Source organism: Caretta caretta, chromosome 24, assembly GCF_965140235.1.
Source record: "Caretta caretta isolate rCarCar2 chromosome 24, rCarCar1.hap1, whole genome shotgun sequence".
Taxonomy (NCBI): domain Eukaryota; kingdom Metazoa; phylum Chordata; order Testudines; family Cheloniidae; genus Caretta; species Caretta caretta.
In genome coordinates, this window is record NC_134229.1 from 15,833,477 (window position 1) to 15,858,719 (window position 25,243).

Below are 25,243 nucleotides of genomic sequence, written 5' to 3' on the forward strand. Positions count from 1 at the left end.
CAGGAGGCCAGTGACAGGAAGCCCCACAGGTTAACCTCGTACTGTCAGACCACTGGCAGGGAGTCTTGTAGGTTAATCCTACTAATAATCCAATGGCAGGGAGTCCCACAGAGAACAGCTCCACTAACAATCCACTGGCAGGGAGTCCCACAGGGTAAACTCCACTAACAATCCAGTGGCCGGGAGTCCCATGGGCTCACCCAGTTAAACTCAGTCCCTGACTTACTTTCTCTGGAGAGCGGCCCCACCGGGGGAGCAGGATTGTGATGGTCAGGGCACCCAGTACCAGGGTGAGGGCCAGGGGCCAATAGGCCAGGCCAGGCCAGCCCAGGGCCCCTGCTGCTATCCCCAGGGCCGGCTGGGATTGCAGAGGGGTCTCCCCTGGGGCTGGCTCCATCCCCACTTGGTACCACGTGGGACGCTGCCCATGGGTCCCGCCCCATAGACCCCACCACTGAACACTCAGCAGCAGGCAGAGTTCCCCCTGGCCCATGGCTCAGCCACCCACACCCGGGACCAGGACCTGAAGTGTCGGTTCCGAGCCAGCTTCTGGAACCTCCAGTTGCTCAGTGATACGCAAACAGCAGTGACCTCAATGGCAAGGGGGGGGCTGCGGGTCAGGATTGAGGGGCACAAGAGGAGCTGGGGGCCGGGGAGCCCGGGGCCGGGCGAGCAGGGGGCTGCGGGTCGGGACTGAGGGGCACTGGGGGCCGGGGAGCCAGGGGGTGGGCGAGCAGGGGGCTGCGGGTCGGAACTGAGGGGCACTGGGGGACGGGGAGCCAGGGGACGGGCGAGCAGGGGGCTGCGGGTCGGGACTGAGGGGCACTGGGGGACGGGGAGCCAGAGGACGGGCGAGCAGGGGGCTGCGGGTCGGGACTGAGGGGCACTGGGGGCCGGGGAGCCAGGGGGTGGGCGAGCAGGGGGCTGCGGGTCGGAACTGAGGGGCACTGGGGGACGGGGAGCCTGGGGATGGGCGTGCAGGGGGCTTCGGGTCGGGACTGAGGGGCACTGGGGGACGGGGAGCCCGGGGCCGGGCGAGCAGGGGGCTGCGGGTCGGGACTGAGGGGCACTGGGGGCCGGGGAGCCAGGGGGTGGGCGAGCAGGGGGCTGCGGGTCGGAACTGAGGGGCACTGGGGGACGGGGAGCCTGGGGATGGGCGTGCAGGGGGCTTCGGGTCGGGACTGAGGGGCACTGGGACGGGGAGCCCGGGGACGGGCGAGCAGGGGGCTGCGGGCCGGGACTGAGGGGCACTGTGGGGGGGAGGAACCCCTGGCCAAGCCCAGCCACTTGGTTCTAGGGCTGTTCAACTCCCCTAACAGTTTTCACTCCGTCTGAGACCTTCTCTAGGGCCCCCCCACCGGATCTCTCTAATGCAAGGTCAGGGGATCCACACTCGCACAGTCAGAAACTTGATTGCAAAAAAACCATGAAGGTTTTTCTCTTCAGGAATCTTTCTAAGCAACATCCCATCTTCCCTCTGCTCTGCAGAAGCATTGCTCCGTGCAGCCGTGACAAACTCCTTCCAAGTTTCACTTACACCCAGAATCACCTCTGGCCCATTAAGACTTTCACATAATCCCCTTTCCGGCAAGCTGCTGAACTCCATGGTCAAAGGCTTGGAGGTGGCACGCTCTTTCCCTCTGCGGCGTCCCTCCCTGGCAGTATGCAGGGTACCACGCCCAAGCTTGGGAACACTTCTTTCCTGATGTTCAGTCCGGTCCAGAACCACCTCTGGGACAATGGACAAATCCCAGTGTAAGGGGACTGTTGCCCCCTTACTAACAGTCAATGGGGGTGTTTTAGTTGCTAGCTCCCAGTACTAAAAAGGGGGAAGGGTCGATGGGGAATCAGGACCCTGAGACTGACAGCCCCCAGGGGCAATGGGGAGAGGCCAATGCTCCAGGTCAGCCTGAATGACAGGGCGGGCGGGCTAATCAGGGAGGCAGGAGGCCAGGGAGGTCCTGTCCTCTGTGTGAGCTGGATTTGCCTGGGTCAGACAGAGTGGGGCCGAGCTCAGGAGAGAGCAGGGGCCCAAGCGAAGCTGGGGAGCAGAGCTGGGTCGGATCCAGAGAAACCAGAAAAGCAGCCCAGAGAGAGCAGACCCTGTCCTGGGAGCAGAGCTGCAGCCCCAAAGGCAGAGGCCCAGCCCAGAGAGAGCAGACTTGCCCTGGGAGCAGAGCTGTAGCAACCAGAGCCCGAGGGGCCAGAAAAGCAGCCCAGGGAGCTGGAGGCAGCAGCAGCAGCCGTGCTGAGGCAGAGCGGTGGAGCTGGGGCTGGAGCAGTCCGGAGCTGAGTGCGGAGAGCAGCTGGGGAGAGCGAGGGGGACCCTGGGCAGTGGGCCCAGCACAGGGAGACGCCTCAGCCAAGAGGCTCTGCAGGCCAGGCTTGGATCGTAACCCCGCCAGGGCGGGGGCGACACTGGGCAGAAGGGTCCTACCACTTAGAGCCTGAGAGCGTGTGGCCACCACCAGAGCAAGTGTCCAACCCACAGCATCTCTGCTGCACAGCCAGGGCCTGAGAAGAAGGCCTGGGACTTACGAGGAACAGACTGTGAACTGCCCGGACGTTCCAGAGACACTGTTTGTGATGTTCCCTGCCACAGAGCAGGCTGATGTGTTTCCTTTAACCTTTCCCATTATTCCTTATTCTTTTTAAAATTAATTGTTGATTAAATAACTTGTATTTGCTTTAACTTGTATGTAATGGTCAGTGGGTCAGAGAAGTGCCCAGTGCAGAGAGAGTACCCCGGAGTGGGGACACCCAAGCCCCTGTCCTAGGTGACCACAGCAGGGTTGAGGGTCGAGCCCCCCAGGAATCCTGGGCCCAGCCTTGTTGGTGTTACAAGGACTCTGCCAGACAGGAGAGTGAAAGGGGAGTCCTCAAGGGCAGGGAGGCCACTGGGTAAAGGAAGTGGGAGCGAGGACTCAGATCCTTTCGCTAGCCCACTTCACCGGGGTCGTGCAGAAGCCAGGAAAGTTCCCCACAAGAGCGGGACTATTTCCCCGCTTACACCAGCATAAGCTGGGAGGGTCCTTCCCAGACAAAGGACTGGAGGTTCACTCTCCTTCTTCAGCAGGGACACTGCGATTTGCAACAGGCCACCAACTGGAAACAGTCTGTCCCTCAACAGATAAGCTGGTGTTTTCCACAAACAGCGGCTCCTCGCACTGAATTACTTTAAGCAAAACACTTCTACTTTGTTCAGGCTCGTTTTTACAAACTTCACCTGCCAACAATTCATCACCTGCTAAAGTCTACCCTTTCCTTCCTCAGTTAGGGCTTTAACCTGGTTAAACACAGACAACTGCTTAGAGCCAGACACGCCCTCCACCTTCACAAATTTCCCTGTTACTAACAGATAACATAGCAAGTTCCCATTCATACTCTCTCTGGGACTGGGTTATCACATTAACTTGACTGAACATAGCTTTAATATCACTCCCAATACAAAGATCTGTAGGCAATAACTTCCTTACACCAGCTATAACTTTATGTTTAACACTGTTCCATTCAAGGTGGATTCTGGCTAAAGGAACACACAGTAAACTCATAGAGGAGTACAATATTCACGCTCTTATCTGGTAACTAATCTTCCTCTCTGACAAGATCTGCTTTAACTAGAGTGATGTTAGAAGCTGTAACTTGCCCTAAAAAGCTTTTACCATTGACTTTTACACCCTTTAGGAATTTTCTATTATAACCCCCATAAGTAGCATTGGCCCACAGGTTACCTCCTTCAGATCTTACAGTAACAGAATTTACATAAAAGATGGCAGTGTTGGGGGATATTTGGTTACCCTCTTTCTGGTCAAAGTTCTTTAGCAGATTTTTCAGTTAACACCTGGACTAGCTACAGCCTCAGTTATGGAGTAATTTCTTCCAAACCCTCAGGGATTCATGGATATAATGAACCAAAATGACAAAAGAAACTTTAATAACAAAAGGGATACCACACATTGAGCTCAAAGACAAGGGACATGGGATTCTTTAAAGAAAAGAACAAGAATGTTCCTGTTTAGCTGTTCATTTATGGTCCATTGTGAGAACCAAAACCAGAAATATGTCACCCAAGGACGCCCCCTCCACCAGGAACTTCCAGGCTTTCCCAATTGCTACCCATAGTCCTAAACAGGGACAGAATCAGGACAGCAGGTTGCAAGAAACCCACTGAACCCCCTTTCTCAGCTCCAACGTCAGCAGAGATTTCAGGGTATTTTAGTGTAATTTACTGATTTACAGAACGTTCCTGAGGCCTGTTTCCTTGAACAGAGCTGGTCACACCCCTGAACGACACAGTTATACTGACCTAATTTCCTAGCAGAGACCTGACCTATGTACCTTTGTGGATCTAGGCCAAATTGCCCATGGGCAAGTCCCTCTTGACGAGGCCTTGACTAAAGCACCAAGAAGTGGATCTCTCTGGGACTCTACTTAAAATACTGTTTTCTTTTCCTGCATCAGCCTCTGGACTTTTTAACTTGAGGAAACTTCTAATGCAAAGCATGAACTCAAAAGACAGCCTGCTCATTACCCAACTTTCTGTGCAGCTGCTCTGCAACAGAAAGAAAACTCAGAAAAGATTTGATTGCTCAGGGGGGAAAAGGAAGCTTGAACACCCATAACGTGCTTGAATACACAGTCCCCTGAATGACCGTCCGTGCAGCTCCTGAATGGACTGACTGGAACTCTGTATTGGGGCAGTCTCATGGGGCGCGCTTATACATCAATGACTCACCCCTAGACATCAGCACCTCTTGCTATGGCCATTTGGAATACGGGAGAGGGAATTTAATGTCATTTTTTCCAACCTTTGCGGTTTGGGTAGTTGAACTATTGTGTTCAGGAAGGGCAGGGATAGTTTGGCAGGATTGTGTGGCCACAACCTTAGGAAAGCTTTTTCTTGAAAGACAGCACAAGGCCGAGAGAGTAGAAGAAATACATCGCCTAGTAATGCCCACACTCCCAGCGTCTGAACGTTCAGGCTTTTTTCTAGAAGTGGTTTGGTCAGTGAGGAATCAAATGCCCTGGTTCTATCCAAGCCGTTCTCAAAAAGACAGCAATAGCACATCAGAATGAGAGGAACACCAAGCAGAAAATAACTTTACGTGGATTGAACCGTGTTTGTTTACTATCAACGTGAGGACATCTTCTACCTTGGACTGATTATTTAATCATCAAAAAAGAAACAGACCCAATTTGTGCAAAGTGTGATTTGTAAAGACTTTTAAATGGCTCCACTTTTGATGATCTACTGCATCACATGAATGACACTGTCACTTTCAACAGCATTTATTAAGCTCACGGTCATGCTCCTATATGTCTGTCATTTTCTGTTCCCTTTGCCTTCATTCCACCACACCTGGGTCCCTATCTATCAGGGTCTGGCCCTAGAGCCTGCTAGAGTCCTCCTTGATCATAGAGGGGAGTGAAAAACAGGCTACACAAGCCACAGGGCAAGGAAATGGCCTTTTCCATCCCAATCATTCCCTGTTCTCTATGGTTTGACAGTACAAAGATTGTAGCATTTAAGGTCACAGAGATGGCCCAGTAGAACGTCTGTAGGATGACAATAGTCCTCCAGGGTCATAGTGACTGGGGTGTGTGAGGCTAGAGGGAGTGAATATAACCAATTGGGGAAAAGGCCGGGGGGAAGCCCATGACCACCTTTCAAAATTGCAGCTAGGAAATTAAAAGGAAATAAACAAGGAATAAATATGCTTCATTTACAATAAGTAAAAGTTAGGCTTCAAAGGAGCAGAGAGGGAAGTTCCATAACCAGTCTCACCGTCAGTAACACTTTAAAAAACTCCCTCGCCTTTCTCATGCTCTTTTCTTCTCCCTTTTCTTTCATTTGATTCAGTTTTACACCCCATTGTCTCTGGCCCTTGTTTTCCATCCCTATTTATTTCCCTGCGTTCCCCTCAGTCTTCTCTGTTCCCGATCACAGACCACTCCACCTCACCTTGCCAGTTCTCTCCCCTGAGTTTATCTTCTCACCTCTTGCTGCCCGCTGAGCTCGATGGCTTTGCTTTCACTCTTCACTTCAGCCTCCCTCCACCTCCCCCTTGCGTCTCTGTTTATTTCTTTTATTTTTCTTTTCCCTTCCAGAAAACCCCAAACTCTTTCCCACCCTAGCATCCCTTTCCTTGAGGGCATGGAGGTCACACGCTTCAGTCACTGGGTCTCCTTCTCCCAGGCTCCCTGCTGGTGCGGAGCCTCCATCTTCCCCCCAAGGACCCAAACCCTAATTAATTAATTAATTCTGCATCCCTGCCACCTCCACAGCTTCCTGTCCCCTGGCCAGCTATTAATTCTGCCCCCAGCCCCCACATCACTTCTGCCTCCTGTCCCTCCATCCGTTCTGACCCTGCCGCCCCCACATCTGCCCCTTGGGGCCCATCTGCTCCTCCTGCAGCTCCAGGGGTCCTTAATAGAATCATAATCATAGAATATCAGGGTTAGAAGGGACCTCAGGAGGTCATCTAGTCCCACCCCCTGCTCAAAGCAGGACCAATCCCCAATTTTTGCCCCAGATCCCTAAATGGCCCCCTCAAGGATTGAACTCACAACCCTCGGTTTAGCAGGCCAATACTCAAACCACTGAGCTATCCCTCCCCCCGGTGAAGGAGCTATCCTTCACCCCTCCCTCTTCCCATCCCTGGGGCTGCAGGGGGGTGGGGTGGGGGGAGGAGTTCCCAGGTGTCACAGAGATGAGGTATCGGGGGTTGGGTAGACAGGATTCCTCCAGGGTCATAAAGATGAGGCAGGAAGCTAGACAACTGAGAGTCCTCCAGGGTCATAGATACTAGGATGATGGTGGCTAGAGAAGCCCCCCCCTTTTTTTTTTTTAATTCCCAGAGGGCTACTCCCCCAATATCTCAGTGACCCAGTCTGACCCAGGATCCCCAGAGTCCTCCTGGACCATAGAGGACAGTGACAAACAGGCGGGACAATCCATGGGGCAATGAGATTGATTTTTCTGCCACAAGCACTCCCTGATCTCTGTGGTTTGACAGTCCGGACCTGAGACCCCAGGAGCCTTCAGGAAGACTGGTGTCCTCCAGGGTCACGGAGACTAGTATGTGTGAGGCTAGAGAGGCCGATACACCGTGGAATATTCCCCCTACGTCTCAGGGACACAGTCTGAACTGGGTTTCCAGCCCCACTGAGAGCCAGGGGCGGATTCTCTCCCCATTGAAAGATGCTGGTGGGAAAGTAAAGATCGGAGTCTCCTTATCAGCGTCGAAAAATGTCACCTGCCCACACTCATAGTCCAGTGAAACCCGGATCCTCCTGGGGACCCAGCTCAGGGGCAGGGGGGGTCACAGGGGAGGTGAGAGCCTGGTACTGACCCCACCAACACTGCTCCACTGCCCAGATCCCGCCCTCAGGGTTATAACTGATCCCTTCCTTCCTCTTCACAGACTCTCTGGCCGCCCCCACAGCCCAGAACAATCCATCCCCCACTTCCACCTCCCAGGAGTGTATCCCTGAGGTGAATCCCTCATAGCCCAGCACACAGGGATCAGCGTCAAATCTCTCAGGATTGTCGGGCAGATCCTGCCATGTGTCTCCCCATCTCACACTTTTCCGATCCTCAGACAGGACGAGTTTGGGATGAGCCGTATCTGGATCCAGAGTCACATTTGCTGGAGAGAGAGAGAGAGAATCAGAGCGTTAAAAGCAGAGCTCAGCCCTGGAGGAGTCTGGGACCATGTCTTTCCGTCCCCAGCAGACCCGTTCTGGCTGGGACATTCCAGGATCCCTGGAAGCTGCCTCGGCCCTGGGGACCTGAGATGTCACTTCAGTTCCTCAGCCTGTATACTGGAAACCACTTCTGTACCTTCTACTTTGGTTATAGAGGCTGCAGATTTTAATTAGGAGAGTCCAGAGGAGGCAGGTACCAACTTGGCACCCCAGAGGGAAGTTCCCTCCCCTAAATGCATCCTCCACTCCCAGGCCAGGGAGCAGAGACGAAAACGCAGCACTGGGAAGGGAGCCAATGAATGAAGGTCAGTGAGCAGGAAGTGGCGTTAGGTGGGGCAGCCCCTTTCCCTGCCCAGAGAGAAGAGAGGTCTGGAAGAGAAGTCTGTTTTTGAAGTCGATCAGAGTGATCAGAGGCTCGTTCACCTGCACATCTACCAATGTGATCTATGCCATCATGTGCCAGCAATGCCCCTCTGCCATGTACATTGGTCAAACTGGACAGTCTCTACGTAAAAGAATGAACGGACACAAATCAGATGTCAAGAATTATAACATTCAAAAACCAGTTGGAGAACACTTCAATCTCTCTGATCACTCAATTACAGACCTAAAAGTGGCAATATTTCAACAAAAAAACTTCAGAAACAGACTCCAAGGAGAGACTGCTGAATTGGAATTAATTTGCAAACTGGATACAATTAACTTAGGTTTGAATGGAGACTGGGAGTGGATGGGTCATTACACAAAGTAAAACTATTTCCCCATGTTTATTTCACCCCCTCTACCCCCCACTGTTCCTCAGACATTCTTGTCAACTGCTGGAAATGGCCCACCTTGATTATCACTACAAAAAATCGTCCCCCGCCCCCTCCCCCAGCCCGCTCTCCTGCTGGTAATAGCTCACCTTAAGTGATCACTCTCCTTACAGTGTGTACATGTTCTCTGTGTAGATAAATCTCCCCACTGTATTTTCCACTGACTGCATCCAATGAAGTGAGCTGTAGCTCACGAAAGCTTATGCTCAAATAAATTGGTTAGTCTCTAAGGTGCCACAAGTCCTCCTTTTCTTTTTGCGAATACAGGCTAACACGGCTGCTACTCTGAAACCTGTCATTAGAGAGACAGCATCTCCCCAATCCACAAAGCAGCTTCAATGAGAAAGCCAAGTCCTGCCCAAAGGAAAGGTGGGATGCTGGAGAAGAGCCATGGGGAGAGTCTCTCCCCCAGGTGAAAAGGGGAAGGATGTGACAGCCATGAGGAGAGAGATTTCTCTACTGATCGCACTGAACATAATATTAGACAGACACGTCAATGTCAGTACAAATGACCAGGCCACAAATAAGAAGTTTCGGATGCTGGCCAATGAGAGAGTCTGGTTATTGGTGCGTGGGAGAGTTGTTTTCATGGGAATTTTCAGTTAATCGAAGGAAAGTCTCCACCAGAGCTTACCCTTTGGCTGAGCACCCAGAGATCCTCCCCTTCCCTGCTCTAGCTCAGATGGCAAAGAATCTGGAGGGGAAAAGGGTGGAAGAGATTAGGTAGACTCCAGCGAGAAACTGCTGAATTGGAATTCATTTGCAAATTGGATACTATTCATTTAGGCTTAAATAGAGACTGGGAGTGGCTAAGTCATTATGCAAGGTAGCCTATTTCCCCTTGTTTTTTCCTACCCCCCCCCCCCCGACATTGGAGGGGGGTGAGAGAACCTGGATTTGTGCTGGAAATGGCCCACCTTGATTATCATGCACATTGTAGGGAGAGTGGTCACTTTGGATGGGCTATCACCAGCAGGAGAGTGAGTTTGTGTGTAGGGGGGTGGAGGGTGAGAAAACCTGGATTTGTGCTGGAAATGGCCCAACTTGATGATCACTTTAGATAAGCTATTACCAGCAGGACAGTGGGGTGGGAGGAGGTATTGTTTCATGATCTCTGTGTGTATATAATATCTGCTGCAGTTTCCACGGTATGCATCCGATGAAGTGAGCTGTAGCTCACGAAAGCTCATGCTCAAATAAATTGGTTAGTCTCTAAGGTGCCACAAGTACTCCTTTTCTTTTTGCGAATACAGACTAACACGGCTGTTACTCTGAAACCGGTCTCTGAATTGTAACACCATTTTGGGGAGCTGCCTCTCCCTCCTAAGTGAATCACAGAATCCTAGAATATCAGGGTTGGAAGAGACCTTAGGAGGTCATCTAGTCCCAACCCCCTGCTCAAAGCACGACCAACCCCAACTAAATCATCCCAGCCAGGGCTTTGTCAAGCTGGGCCTTAAAAACCTTTAAGGATGGAGATTCCACCATCGCCCTAGGTAACGCATTCCAGTGCTTCACCACCCTTCTAGTGAAATAGTGTTTCCTAATATCCAACCTAGACCTCCCCACTGCAACTTGAGACCATTGCTCCTTGTTCTGTCATCTGTCACCATGGAGAACAGCTGAGCTCCATCCTCCTTGGAACCCCCCTTCAGGTAGTTGAAGGCTGCTATCAAATCCCCCGCACTCTTCTCTTCTGCAGACTAAATAATCCCAGTTCCCTCAGCCTCTCCTTGTAAATCAGGTGCCTCAGCCCCCTAATCATTTTCGTTGCCCTCCGCCGGACTCTTTCCAATTTGTCCACATCCTTTCTGTGTGGGGGCCCCAAAACTGGATGCAGTACTCCAGATGTGGCCTCACCAGTGCTGAATAGAGGGGAATAATCATTTCCCTCGATCTGCTGGCAATGCTCCTACTTATGCCGTCCAATATGCCATTAGCCTTTTTGGAAACAAGGGCACACCATTGACTCATATCCAGCTTCTCGTCCACTGTAATCTCCAGGTCCTTTTCTGCAGAACTTCCACTTAGCCTGTCGGTCCCCAAGCTGTAGTGGTGCATGGGATTCTTCCGTCCTAAGTGCAGGACTCTGCACTTGTCCTTGTTGAACCTCATCACATTTCTTTTGACCCAATCCTCCAGTTTCTCTAGGTCACTCTGGGCCATATCCCTACCCTCCAGCGTATCTACCTCTCCCCCCAGTTTAGTGTCATCCACGAACTTTCTGAGGGTGCAATCCATACTATCATCCAGATCATTAATGAAGATGTTGAACAAAACCGGCCCTAGGACCGACCCCTGGGGCACTTCGCTTGATACTCGCTGCCAACTGGACATTGAGCCATTGATCACTACCTGTTGAGCTCGACAATCTAGCTGGCTTTCTATCTATCTTATAGTCCATTAATCCAATCCATACTTTTTTAACTTGCTGGCAAGAATACTGTGGGAGACCGTATCTAAAGGTTTGCTAAAGTCAAGATATATCACGGCCACTGCTTTCCCCATATCCACAGAGCCAGTTCTCTCATCATAGAAGGCAATCAGGTTGGTCAGGCACGACTTGCCCTTGGTGAATCCATGCTGACGGTTCCTGATCACTTTCCTCTCCTCCAAGTGCTTCAAAATGGATTCCCTGAGGACCTGCTCCATGATTGTTCCAGGGACTGAGGCGAGGCTGACTGGCCTGTAGTTCCCCGGATCCTCCTCCTTCCCTTTTTTAAAGATGGGCACTACATTAGCCTTTTTCCAGTCATCCGGGACCTCCCCCGATCACCACGAGTTTTCAAAGATAATGGCCAATGGCTCTGCAATCACATCCGCCAACTCCCTCAGCACCCTCGGACGCATTTCATCCAGCCCCATGGACTTGTGCATGTCCAGCGTTTCTAATTAGTCCTTAACCTGCTCTTTCTCCACAGAGGGCTGCTCACCTCCTCCCCATACTGTGCTGCCCAGTGCAGCAGTCTGGGAGCTGACCTTGTCTGTGAAAACCGAGGCAAAAAAAAGCATTGAGTATTTCAGCTTTGTCCACATCCTCTGTCACTAGGTTGCCTCCCCCATTCAGTAAGGGGCCCACACTTTCCTTGACCACCTTCTTGTTGCTAACATACCTGTAGAAACCCTTCTTGTTACTCTTAACATCTCTTGCTAGCTGCAACTCCAGGTGTGATTTGGCCTTCCTGATTACACCCCTGCATGCCCGAGCAATATTTTCATACTCCGCCCTAGTCATCTGTCCAATCTTCCACTTCTTGTAAGCTTCCATTTTGTGTTTAAGATCAGCAAGGATTTCACTGTTAAGCCAAGCTGGTCACCTGCCATATTTGCTATTCTTTCTGCACATCGGGATGGTTTGTTCCTGCACCCTCAATAAGGCTTCTTTAAAATACAGCCAACTCTCCTGGACTCCTTGCCCCCTCATATTAGCCTCCCAGGGGATCCTGCCCATCAGTTCCCTGTAGGAGTCTAAGTCTGCTTTTCTGAAGTCCAGGGACCGTATTCTGCTGCTCTCCTTTCTTCCTTTTGTGAGGATCCTGAACTCAACCATCTCATGGTCACTGCTGCCCAGGTTGCCACCCACTTCTGTTTCCCTTACCAATTCTTCCGTGTTTGTGAGCAGCAGGTCAAGAGGAGCACAGCCCATAGTTGGTTCCTCCAGCACTTGCACCAGGAAGTTGTCCCCAACACTCTCCAAAAACCTCCTAGATTGTCTGTGCACTGCTGTATTGCTCTCCCAGCAGACGGCAGGGTGACTGAAGTCCCCCATGAGAACCAGGGCCTGTCATGTGGAAACTCCTGTTGTTGTCTGAAGAAAGCCTCGTCTACCTCATCCTCCTGGTCTGGTGGTCTATAGCACACGCCCACCATGACATCACCCTTGTTGCTCTCGCCTCTAAACTTAACCCAAAGACTCTCAACAGGCTTTTCTCCAGTTTCATACTGGAGCTCTGGGCAATCAGACTGCTCTCTTACATACAATGCAACTCCTCCATCTTTTCCCCGCACCTGTCCTTCCTGAACAGCTTATACCATCCACGACAGTGCTCCAGTCATGTTAGTTACCCCACCAAGTCTCTGTTATTCCAATCACATCATAGTTCTTTGACTGTGCCAGGACTTCCAGTTCTCCCTGCTTGTTTCCCAGGCTTCTTGCGTTCATGTACAGGCACCTAAGATAACTAGCCGATTGCTCCGCTTTCTCAATATGAATCAGGAGGCCTCCCCTGTTGCACCCTCCTCCTTGTGTTTCCTCCCGGTATCCCACTTCCCCACTTACCTCTGGGCTTAGGTCTCCATTCCCTGGCAAACTTAGTTTGAAGCCCTCCTAACTAGGTTAGCAAGCCTGCCTGAGAAGATGCTCTTCCCTCTCTTTGTTACATGGATCCCATCTCTTCCTAGCAATCCTTCTTCCTGGAACGACATCCCATGGTCGAAGAATCCAAAGCCCTCTCTCCGACACCACCTGCATAACCATGCATTTACCTCCACAATTCGACGGTCCCTACCTAGGCCTTTTCCTTCTCCAGGGCAGATGGACGAGAACATGACTTGCGCCTTATCCTTCTTCCCAGAGCCATGTAGTCTGCAGTGACCATCTCGAGGTTATTCTTGGCAGTATCATTGGTGCCCACGTGGAGAAGAAGGAAGGGGTAGAGGTCTGAGGGCTTGATCAGTCTCAGCAGACACTTTGTCACATCCTGAATTCTAGCTCCAGGCAAGCAGCACACTGCTCGAGTCTCCCGGTCTGGACGGCAGATGGATGACTCCGTCCCCCTTAGGAGGGAGTCCCCGACCACCACCACCTGTCTTCTCTTGGGAATGGTGATCAGGGATCTCCCATCCCTAGGACAATGCATCCCATGCCCTCTGTTCGATGGGGTCTCCTTCTGATCCCTTCCCTCTGATAACTCTTCCAAGTCGTTCTCCGCCATAGTACCTGTGCAGACAGCCTGAAAATGTTTCCTTACCTCTATCTGCATTGCGGGTACATGGGTTCTCTTCTTTCTTCTTCTGGAGGTCACATGCTGCCAGTTTTCTTCCCCGTTCTGCACGGCTCTCTCGGATTCTTCAGCATGCTGTGCCTGCAGTGCCAAAGCTGGCTTCTCTCCAGAAAATCTCCATTTTCTCTGATGCAACTCAGGGTCGATACTTGGTACTTGAGTGCATGAGGCCAAGCAGAGATGCCCAGACAGTTCCTCCCCCTGGCTGCAGGAGCTGCTATGGTGGCTTCAGAAACTGCCTCTCTCCCTGGTTCCCGGCTGCATCTTCCTGCTGGGGCTGCTTCTCTCTCAGGATTAGAGGAAGGTCAAAACCTGAAGTTGCAGGGAGGTGAGTAAGAGGAGGGAGGCAACAGATATAAACCCCAGGGGGAAGTGTGTGCTGAGCCCGTCCTGGCAGCTCTTCTCACTAGCCTGGGAGAAGTGAAGGGAAGGGATATTAGAGAAGAACCTCTCAAGGCCAGAGAGTGGTGAAGAGGAGGTGGCCTTGGGAGGGGTAGCTCCTTCTCCAGCCGAGAGAGAAGGGAGGAGGTACCAGCATCAGAGGGAGAAATGAGCAGTTCAAAGGGGAGAGCTCAGCCCAGCCCTGCTGAAAAGAAAGGTAGGAATGTTGGTGAGGAGCAACGGGAGAGAGCCCCACCCTCACTCAGGGGAAAGGAGAGGAATGTGGCAACCCTCTCAACTGAATATTTCAAAGGCATGTGGATGTGCCTGGAAAAGCCAGGGTCAGCGTTAAGGCCCTTTGTGTGTAGGCGAGAGAGTATTTCTCTTCATCGGCATGGGCATGAACTCAGCACCCAGGCTAGAGTCAGGATTGTTTGTTTGACATTTGCTTGGGATCTCTTCAGTATTTCATGTTTGTATTTTTAGTTTTAGGGGGAGTGTCGTGGTCAGGGTTGGTTTCATTGGGAACTTGAGCTACGAGTTCATGAAAATGTTTTCATGGGATTTTCCTCTTCATTTAAAGATAATCTCCACGTGAAATCTCACCTGGTCTGTCTGATCCCAGGGATTTCCCTCTTTTTACCTCCAGTTCAGAGCGCAGCATGTCTGGAGGGGGAAAGGATAAAAGAGATGAGATTTCATGCTGTTCTCTTTATAGTGACATCCCCATTCTTAACTGACATAACTTTGTTTTAATTACACAAGAGAAAAATTTGGAGAGACAGAGACACTCCCAGATCTTTAATAAAAGCTAATCTGAAACATTCTATTTTCTCTTTTGTTCAGGCATCTCAAATCAACTGAACCAATGTCCATTAACCCTCAAAAACACCCAAGGATATATTATGTGGAAGATAGATTTCCTGTTCACTCATCCTCCAGAGCCCAGTTGGGTTGTCTCATTCTCCTTTTGCATGTTGTTGTAACCTAGGCCCAGATCCTGCAAAGAGTTTAGCATGACAGAACAAGGAGCAATGGTCTCAAGTTGCAGTGGGGGATGTCTAGGTTGGATATTAGAAAACACTGTTTCACTAGGAGGCTGGTGAAGCACTGGAATGGGTTACCTAGGGAGGCGGTGGAATCTCCATCCTTCAAGGTTTTCAAGGCCCGGCTTGGCAAAGCCCTGGCTGGGATAATTTAGTTGGGGTTGGTCCTGCTTTGAGCAGGGGATTGGACTAGATGACCTCCTGAGGTCTCTTCCAACCCTAATCGTCTATGATTCTATGAAAGCAACTTTACAGTCCTGGGCTCATTGGACATTAATGAGATTTTGCAGGCTTAGGGCCCTGAATTGCAAGCTCTTTGGATCGATTTACTCAGTATCTGTACAGAGCTCAGCACAGTGGGGCCCTCATCCTCCTTAGATGTAAAAATGAATAATAATAAAATCATTTTATAGCTGTGGAAACCGAGGCAAGGAGAGGGTTGGCTCAATGGGCCTGATTCACCCCTGTGTTGGTAAAGTGGTGGGGGACGCAGCTTGTGGTTCCCCTATTTAGTGGCTGCAGAGGCTGGTGCAGACTTTAGCACAGGCTAGGGAAGCCTTGTGGCCCAGCCCGAGTGGCATCCCTGTTTCAGTGACTGCTGTGTGGCGTTGCCAGGGGGCTGAGTATCAAAGGCACAGCTTTCCCCTGGTCACACCCCTCTATCCCTGCTCCACCCTGCCCTCAGCAACCCCACTCTGTTCCCAACCACCCAGCAAGGAACGCTCCTTGAGCACGAGAGGTTTCTGTCCTGGAGTGATTCACCCACCCTGTAGTTGGGAGAGAGAAACTGAGGCACCCAGCTCTTGCTATATTTTCGTCCGAGTGATTTTACCAAAGCTCATCGAGTGAATCAAACTGAGACATCCTGTTGCCTGGGTCCCTACTACATACGTTCAGTTTCTCTACTTTCTGTTTTTTATTAAATAGATACACACTGGAATAACGAACCAACTGGCTAACTCCACCCACAGTCCCAGAGACACACTCCGATTTCTCCTCCGAGATTCCTTCTTGGTACCTTTGAACTTCTTCATAGTCTCTGGTAGAGCAAAATTTTTCTGAGAGAAATCGCTGAATCTCTTTTCCAGCTCAGCAGAAAGCCCCACTGGCTTCTGGAACTTCCCCATCTCACACCTGGAAAGAGAGAATTTCACATTATTCTATTGCATTTACTGATTCGTTATCATTCTTTTCTAGTGGAAGTTGCTGCTCTGAAGGACCTGGAGTTAGAATTCCTCTGCTTCTCCCAGCCTCAGAGCAGGGGCAGCACAGGCCAAAGGCCCCATTAATATTCTTCAACTCTGGCCTGCAGAGAGCAGATCTGAGGATAAAAGAGGAATCGAGTCTCCAGGGCCAGTTCTCTCCTTGACCTCCATGCACTAATACTGGTATGTTCCCATATTTCTTGCACTGAGTGTTATGGGATCTTTCTTCCAGGCAGTAGACTGAGACCTCAGCTCCACGGAAATCAGCTCATTCCACACAGAACTCCAAACAGTCCTCGGGTGCGAAAGAATCTTGATTCCTGCTGACCAGGGCATGATTGTACCCCGTGCCCTAGAGGTGAAAGGCCCATATTCTACCCCCAGAATCCTGAGGCAGCCAGTCCCCAGGGATGTATCATATCTAGGAAATCCTTTAGGTCAGTCTTTCCCACTGACTAGATAGTTCCAGAGTCTTGTATAGAAGGATAGACCCTCAGGATTAAGTTCATCGCAGAGACTTGTATGCAAAATGTGACCCTGTCACACAAATTTTGCTGGAGAACTTTGGGGAGATGTGTTGTTAACATGGTCTCCAAGCCCTTTCCCAGCACTGTGAAGCACAACGGGGAGTGAGTGAGAGCCACGTACCTGCTCAAGGTGCGTCTGACATCCTAGAGGGAAGAGAGAGAGAGAAAACAAACTCAATCGCTCATGGCGCACCCTGGGGTACTCAGGAAAGGGATTTTGCAGCTCTGGGGAAAAGAGGCACTGCCCTGGCCCCGGGGCCGTGCATTGGCTGATTTAATGTAATCTCTAACATAAATGAATCTGTAACCCTTGCAAGAGAAACAATAATTCACATTTCATGAATGCGCACACTGAGTTACACCGTGATCTCTGACTGCTGGACACCAGTGCCCATGATTCAGGAGTTGTGTTGGGCTTTGGGATAGTTTTAACTCAGTCTCACCTGCAGGAATTCACTCGCTGGCTTCTGACACTTCCCCTCCATCTCACTAATCAGGTCACTGAGACAGGAAATCCCCTCAGAGAGTTTAGTGACATTTTCATTCTGTATCTTCACAATCTCCTTTTCCAGGTTTTCCAGCTGGGCCAGCAGACGTCGCTCTTGTTCCTCCAGGAACTTCCTCAGTTGCTGAAATTCATCCACAATCTTCTGCCTCTCGGTTTGTGTCTGTAGCTGTGTTTTTAAAAAAGGAAGGGACATAGAGGGAGCCTAGGGTCCTTTCACAGAGTGCTGCGTGAGAGAGAATTTCTTTACAAACTCTGTGATGGCTGACACGTCACTAACACTGCAGTTACTAGAGAGAGGATTTTCTAAACCTTCCCATTTGTTCCTAATATCTCTTAATGGGATATTTCCATGTCTGATAAGGGAGCGGGCACTGGGGCTGTCTGTTTGTTTGTTTCAGGGGAGCCTGGCTGTTTAAAAATAGCCAGAGTTTCGCAAACCAGCTGAGCGGCGGCAAACCAGCAGAGCAGCACACAGCAGGAGTTTGCCTGGGAGTTCGCCTGGAGTGAGCCCAGTGAGGCTTACATCTTGCCAACTTCTCTGAGGAAGCTCATAGTAAGAAGGTGATATGGAAGGGGGGGGTTCAGCTGTTGTGACCTGCACTGGATGTGCCATGTTTGTCTTTCTTCCACAGGACAGAAGCGACTTTGTGTGTACAAAGTGCAAGCTGGTCTCCATACTGGAAGGGAAGATTGAAGGTCTGGAGCAACAGATAACGACCCTGCGTTGCATACGAGAAACGGAGGATTTTCTGGACAAAAGTCAGGATATGCTTCTATGGGCACAAAGCTCTAAAGATTTAGAGCAGGTTGCACAGCGGAGCCAAGAGGCCAGTGAAGAAGCTTGGCAACATGTGACCTCCAGAAGAAGAAGGGGGAATGTCCGGGTTCCAGCAACGTGGACATAGGTAACTAACCGCTTTCATGTTCTCTCCACAGGTACCATTGCGGAGAGTGGACCAGATGATATGTCTGGGGGGAGAAAGCAGGAGACTCCGCTGGTTGGAAGGCATGAGATGCGCTGTCCTGAGATGGGGGTTCCACGACCACCACTCCCAAGAGAAGGAGGCGGGTGGTGGTGGTCGGGGACTCTCTACTCTGGGGGACTGAGTCATCTATCTGCCACCCTGACCGGGAAAACCGAGAAGTCTGCTGCTTGCCGGGGGCTAAGATTCGCGATGTGACAGAGAGACTGCCAAGACTCATCAAGCCCTCGGATCGCTACCCCTTCCTGCTTCTCCACGTGGGCACCAATGATACTGCCAAGAATGACCTTGAGCGGATCACTGCGGACTACATGGCTCTGGGAAGAAGGATAAAGGAGTTGGAGGCGCAAGTGGTGTTCTCGTCCATCCTCCCCGTGGAAGGAAAAGGCCTGGGTAGGGACCGTCGAATCGTGGAAGTCAACGAATGGCTACGCAGGTGGTGTCGGAGAGAAGGCTTTGGATTCTTTGACCATGGGATGGTGTTCCATGAAGGAGGAGTGCTGGGCAGAGACAGGCTCCACCTTACGAAGAGAGGGAAGAGCATCTTTGCCAGCAGGCTGGCTAACCTAGTGAGGAGGGCTTTAAACTAGGTTCACCGGGGGAAGGAGACCAAAGCCCTGAGGTAAGTGGGAAAGCGGGATACCGGGAGGAAGCACAGGCAGGAATGTCTGTGAGGGGAGGGCTCCTGCCTCATACTGAGAATGAGGGGCGATCAGCAGGTTATCTCAAGTGCTTATATACGAATGCACAAAGCCTTGGAAACAAGCAGGGAGAACTGGAGGTCCTGGTGATGTCAAGGAATTATGACGTGATTGGAATAACAGAGACTTGGTGGGATAACTCACATGACTGGAGTACTGTCATGGATGGTTATAAACTGTTCAGGAAGGACAGGCAAGGCAGAAAAGGTGGGGGAGTAGCACTGTATGTAAGGGAGCAGTATGACTGCTCAGAGCTCCGATACGAACTGTAGAAAAACCTGAGTGTCTCTGGATTAAGTTTAGAAGTGTGAGCAACAAGAGTGATGTAGTGGTGGGAGTCTGCTATAGACCACCGGACCAGGGGGATGAGGTAGATGAGGCTTTCTTCCAGCAGCTCGCAGAAGCTACTAGATCGCACGCCCTGGTTCTCATGGGTGACTTTAATTTTCCTGATATCTGTTGGGAGAGCAATACAGCAGTGCATAGACAATCCAAGAAGTTTTTGGAAAGCGTAGGGGACAATTTCCTGGTGCAAGTGCTAGAGGAGCCAACTGGGGGGGAGCTTTTCTTGACCTGCTGCTCACAAACCAGGAAGAATTAGTGGGGGAAGCAAAAGTGGATGGGAATCTGGGAGGCAGTGACCATGAGTTGGTTGAGTTCAGGATCCTGACACAGGGAAGAAAGGTAAGCAGCAGGATACGGACCCTGGACTTTAGGAAAGCAGACTTCGACTCCCTCAGGGAACGGATGGGTAGGGGACTAACATGAAGGGGAAAGGAGTCCAGGAGAGCTGGCTGTATTTCAAGGAATCCCTGTTGAGGTTACAGGGACAAACCATCCCGATGTGTCGAAAGAATAGTAAATATGGCAGGCGACCAGCTTGGCTTAACGGTGAAATCCTAGCGGATCTTAAGCATAAAAAGAAGCTTACAAGAAGTGGAAGGTTGGACATATGACCAGGGAAGAGTATAAAAATATTGCTCGGGCATGTAGAAATTAGGAGGGCCAAATTGCACCTGGAGCTGCAGCTAGCGAGAGATGTTAAGAGTAACAAGAAGGGTTTCTTCAGGTATGTTGGCAACAAGAAGAAAGCCAAGGAATGTGTGGGCCCCTTAATGAATGAGGGAGGCAACCTAGTGACAGAGGATGTGGAAAAAGCTAATGTACTCAATGCTTTGTTTGCCTCTGTCTTCACGAACAAGGTCAGCTCCCAGACTGCTGCACTGGGCATCACAACATGGGGAATAGATGGCCAGCCCTCTGTGGAGAAAGAGGTGGTTAGGGACTATTTAGAAAAACTGGACGTGCACAAGTCCATGAGGCCGGACGAGTTGCATCCGAGAGTGCTAAAGGAACTGGCGGCTGTGATTGCAGAGCCATTGGCCATTATCTTTGAAAACTCGTGGCGAACAGGGGAAGTCCCGGATGACTGGAAAAAGGCTAATGTAGTGCCAATCTTTAAAAAAGGGAAGAAGGAGGATCCTGGGAACTACAGACCAGTCAGCCTCACTTCAGTCCCCAGAAAAATCATGGAGCAGGTCCTCAAAGAATCAATCCTGAAGCACTTACATGAGAGGAAAGTGATCAGAAACAGTCAGCATGGATTCACCAAGGGAAGGTCATGCCTGACTAATCTAATTGCCTTCTATGATGAGATTACTGGTTCTGTGGATGAAGGGAAAGCAGTGGATGTATTGTATCTTGACTTTAGCAAAGCTTTTGACACGGTCTCCCACAGTATTCTTGTCAGCAAGTTAAAGAAGTATGGGCTGGATGAATGCACTATAAGGTGGGTAGAAAGTTGGCTAGATTGTCGGGCTCAACGGGTAGTGATCAATGGCTTCATGTCTAGTTGGCAGCCGGTGTCAAGTGGAGTGCCCCAGGGGTCGGTCCTGGGGCCGGTTTTGTTCAATATCTTCATAAATGATCTGGAGGATGGTGTGGACTGCACTCTCAGCAAATTTGCGGATGATACTTAACTGGGAGGAGTGGTAGATATGCTGGAGGGCAGGGATAGGATACAGAGGGACCTAGACAAATTGGAGGATTGGGCCAAAAGAAATCTGATGAGGTTCAATAAGGATAAGTGCAGGGTCCTGCACTTAGGACGGAAGAACCCAATGCACAGCTACAGACTAGGGACCGAATGGCTAGGCAGCAGTTCTGCGGAAAAGGACCTAGGGGTGACAGTGGACGAGAAGCTGGATACGAGTCAGCAGTGTGCCCTTGTTGCTAAGAAGGCCAATGGCATTTTGGGATGTATAAGTAGGGGCATAGCGAGCAGATCGAGGGACGTGATCGTTCCCCTCTATTCGACACTGGAGTACTGTGTCCAGTTTTGGGCCCCACACTACAAGAAGGATGTGGATAAATTGGAAAGAGTCCAGCGAAGGGCAACAAAAATGATTAGGGGTCTGGAACACATGACTTATGAGGAGAGGCTGAGGGAACTGGGATTGTTTAGTCTGCAGAAGAGAAGAATGAGGGGGGATTTGATAGCTGCTTTCAACTACCTGAGAGGTGGTTCCAGAGAGGATGGTTCTAGACTATTCTCAGTGGTGGAAGAGGACAGGACAAGGAGTAATGGTCTCAAGTTGCAGTGGGGGAGGTTTAGATTGGATATTAGGAAAAACTTTTTCACTAGGAGGGTGGTGAAACACTGGAATGCGTTACCTAGGGAGGTGGTAGAATCTCCTTCCTTAGAGGTTTTTAAGGTCAGGCTTGACAAAGCCCTGGCTGGGATGATTTAATTGGGGATTGGTCCTGCTCTGAGCAGGGGGTTGGACTAGATGACCTCCTGAGGTCCCTTCCAACCCTGATATTCTATGATTCTATGACATCAGTGGTGCTGGAACAATTTCTAGGGTGGGGGTGTTGAGCTGCGCCCCCCCTTGTCCCTGTTGTGCCCCTCACTGCCCCAGGTTGGGACCACAGCTGGGGGCGGCTGCAGAGCTCCAGGCACGGGGCCGGCGGCCGGGATCCCGGGTGGCAGCGGGGTGGCCGGGACCCCGGTGTGGGGCGCAAAGCCTGGGGGTGCTGCAGCACCCTCTGCACCCCTACTTCCTGCACCTATGTCTGACATGGGCAGGACAGTGTGTTATCAGAGGCCTAAGTCAATCCTGATCCAGAGCAGCAGGAGGCAGGACTCAGCCCTACATTAACAGAGATGCCAGGGGAGAAAAAAGAATGAAACAATTCAACAATACGAGAAATGCCTGCAGGCGGCAGACAGCCTGCCTGGGGTCTAGTCAGTTCAGCTGGGGGGGGAGATTTATGAAAGCCACAAGGGCTAGAAAATTAACTCATTAATTTGGAATGGGAGCTTAGAGTCTGAGGCATATGAGACGGTCCTGATCCTGGGAAAGGACTTCTCAGGCCCTGTGTATGTGAGTGCACACACAGGAATCCAACACAGCAATCCATGGTCATGGAGCAACACACACTAGCCCGCATTCCCCAAGGCCACAGAGCAATAGGCCTACAAACACACCTCCCATCGCAAGTCCCTGCGGGGTTAATAGCAGTGGGCACCTACCAGGTACTCCTGGCTTTTCCCCTCGCCAGTCACTTTAAATCCCAGCAGCTTCTCTCTCTCTTCCCTCAGAGTCTCCAAATGGGCCTGAATCTTTCCCTGGAGAAACCAAAATAAGTTGGCTGGTTCCATTCCGAGGGTTGAGAGCATGTGTGTAGAGGGTGTTTTTCCACCCAGTACTCAGTCGGTGACTGTCGGCCTGTAGCGGGGCACTCACCCCGCTCCTGTGAAAGGCTAGGCTGATTGGGGAAGCAGCCACAGCTGAGGCCATGCCCCAATCAGGCCACACCTGGCCCTATAAAAGGGAGGTGAGCCAGGTACTGAGGCAGTTTCTCTCTAGCTCTGGAGAGAAGGGCACCTGAGGCTGGCCACGGCCACGGCCACGGCCAGCTCCAGCTCCAGCTCGGTAACTCCCCCGACTGCAGGCCTTGTGCAAAGCCTACTGGGGATGCAGAGGGGCAGCCCGGGGATAGGCAGAGGCAGCTGGTCCTACCCCATTGCCAATGATGAGTAGCTATTACAGACTACGGTCTGCCCCAGTGAGCGGGGCTAGATGATGGCTGGCAGTAGCCACTGAGGCAAGGTGGGTTTAGAGGGTTGGGGGTTCCCCTGGGAGGGGAGACCCAGACTGTGGGTTACTGCTGGGGCAGAACCCTGAGGTAAAGGGGTACTGGGGTCCAGGAGAGACATGGGGGTCTTCAGGCAGGTGAGCCACTGTCCCGCTGAGGGTGTTCTGGGCTGGACAAGAGCTAATTCCCAAAATGACCAGCAGGAGGTGCTGTGCCAGTGAGTCTCAACCTTGCTACACGGCCTTACTAGGTTTATGACATGAGGGACACCAAGGAAATGAATTCTCATTCATGGAGACTGGGAGTGTTTTATATTCGGGCAGTTTAGAATTATTTGACCTGACTTAAACCAGTGGAGAAAGCTGGAGTCACAGGGTGGTGAATCAAAAATCAATTTTTTTAGACAGTTTAACTAACAAAGTGTGATACAAACCCCAGAAGCCACCAGGATTAGAAATACGGTCTTGGATGCTCACAGGAGCTCAGCTCCCTCTGAATTTCAGCCCTGAACCCCTGGGGATTGGACTGGTCTAAGCACTAGGGCAAAGCCCACTGGCCGTGGTGATTTGTGTTGTGAGAAGTTGGTCTATGGTGTCCCAAACCCTTTCATTCGCAGTGGCCTCTGGGGAGCTGTCTGGACCCCCTTTCTGTGTGAATGCCAGTTACTTGGGGTCCACACAATGTTTAGCACTGCGATCTCCTCTAGTACGGCCGGTAGCTGAGTGTAATCACTCATGGGGCAACATGGGAACGTAGAATCCCAGTGGGAAACTTCATCTCCCTGCTGGGCCTGGAGCCTTTAGCAAGGAGTCTTTTCCCTCTTAATGGCTGCACTTTGTCACTGCTTAGCGCTGCTGGGGAGGCAGCACGGCCTTGTGATTAGGGCCCTGGTTTGGGCCTGGGGAAAGCTGGGTTCTGTTCACAGCTCTGCCGGTGACCCTGGGCAAGTCCCTGCTTCTGTTTCCCCTCCCATTCTTGGCTGTCTTGTCTGGTTAGCTTTAAACTGCTCAGGGCAGGGATTGTCCCTCGCTGTGTTTTGTGCGGGGCCCAGCGCAGTCAAGGTCAGGTCTTGTTTGGGGTCTGGAGAGGCTGCTGGGACGCAAAGAACCGCGATAATGCAGACGACAATACACATCCGTTATAAAAATAGCAGCTTGTAACTTCCCCTGCTCCGATCTGAGGACAACATGCTGACGGAGATCGGCCTGCAACTTCTGTGACTTAAACCTCTTGGATCCTTTCGCCGGTTCATTTGAGGGGGAAGTTGCCTTATTTCCCCAGCGGGAAGTGGTTTGGAAATGGTGTCAAAGAAACGTTGCCCACATCCAGCCTCTTGGCTTTACAGCGCATAAGGGTGCAGTTACAGCAAAAGCTGTCAGGGAGAGAGATTGCGTCTGACCCATAAATTGGGTTGAAATTACCCTGTTATTAAAAGTCAATTTGAATGAATTAGACCGGCCAGTGCTTCCCTACCTTGTACTCCTGGGCAGCCTCCTCTATGGGAACTGCTGTGTGAGCACTGTGAGCCCGGGATCTGTCGCACACCACGCAGATCAGGGTTTGGTCCTCTTCACAGAACAGTTTGAGAGGCTCCCGGTGCTCGCCACACGCGCTCTCCCCTCCTGCATCCTTCATCACCTGTAGACTCAGCCGTTTGGCTAGTTCGAGGACATTCGCCAGGGGCCGGTTTGGCCTCAGGTTTCTCTGCTGAGTGGTTTCTCTGCACTGAGGACAGGAGAAGCTTGTATCCTGACCCTCCCAGCACTGGTTGATGCAGGCTCGGCAGAAACTGTGCCCACAGTCTATAACCACTGGGTCTTTAAAATACTTCCCACAGATGGGGCAGCTAGCTTCATCCTGGAGACGGTCCACGGGGTTCTCTGCGGCCATGGCTCCCTCTGGACACTGCTACTGGGTTAGTTTCACTTTCCCGAGCTCAGAAATCCATCCTGCTTGCAGCAGCAACTGGGCGTCTCCCTGCTCAGGACTGACTCATGCTGTTTGCGGAGCTGGAACGAGTCCACCGGTAACATAAATGCCCCATGATCCAGATGGATCCCTCCTGCTTCCTTCAGGATTCGGGCTGATCCGTCCCTTCCAACGCACAGACTCTCTGGCCCCCCTCACAGCCCAGTATTCACCCCCACCCCACCCTAGGAATGTCTCCCCGAGGTGAATCCTGCACAGGCCAGCACACAGGGACCAAATCTCTCAGGATTGCTGGGCAGATCTTGCATGTCTCACACTTTTCCAAGGGAGTGCTAGC

General features: G+C 51.3%; 1 pseudogene; it reads right to left on the reverse strand.

Moving 5' to 3' along the window:
- Positions 1-3,917: 3,917 nt before the first annotated feature.
- On the reverse strand, positions 3,918-25,243 carry LOC125626155 (zinc finger protein RFP-like; annotated as a pseudogene).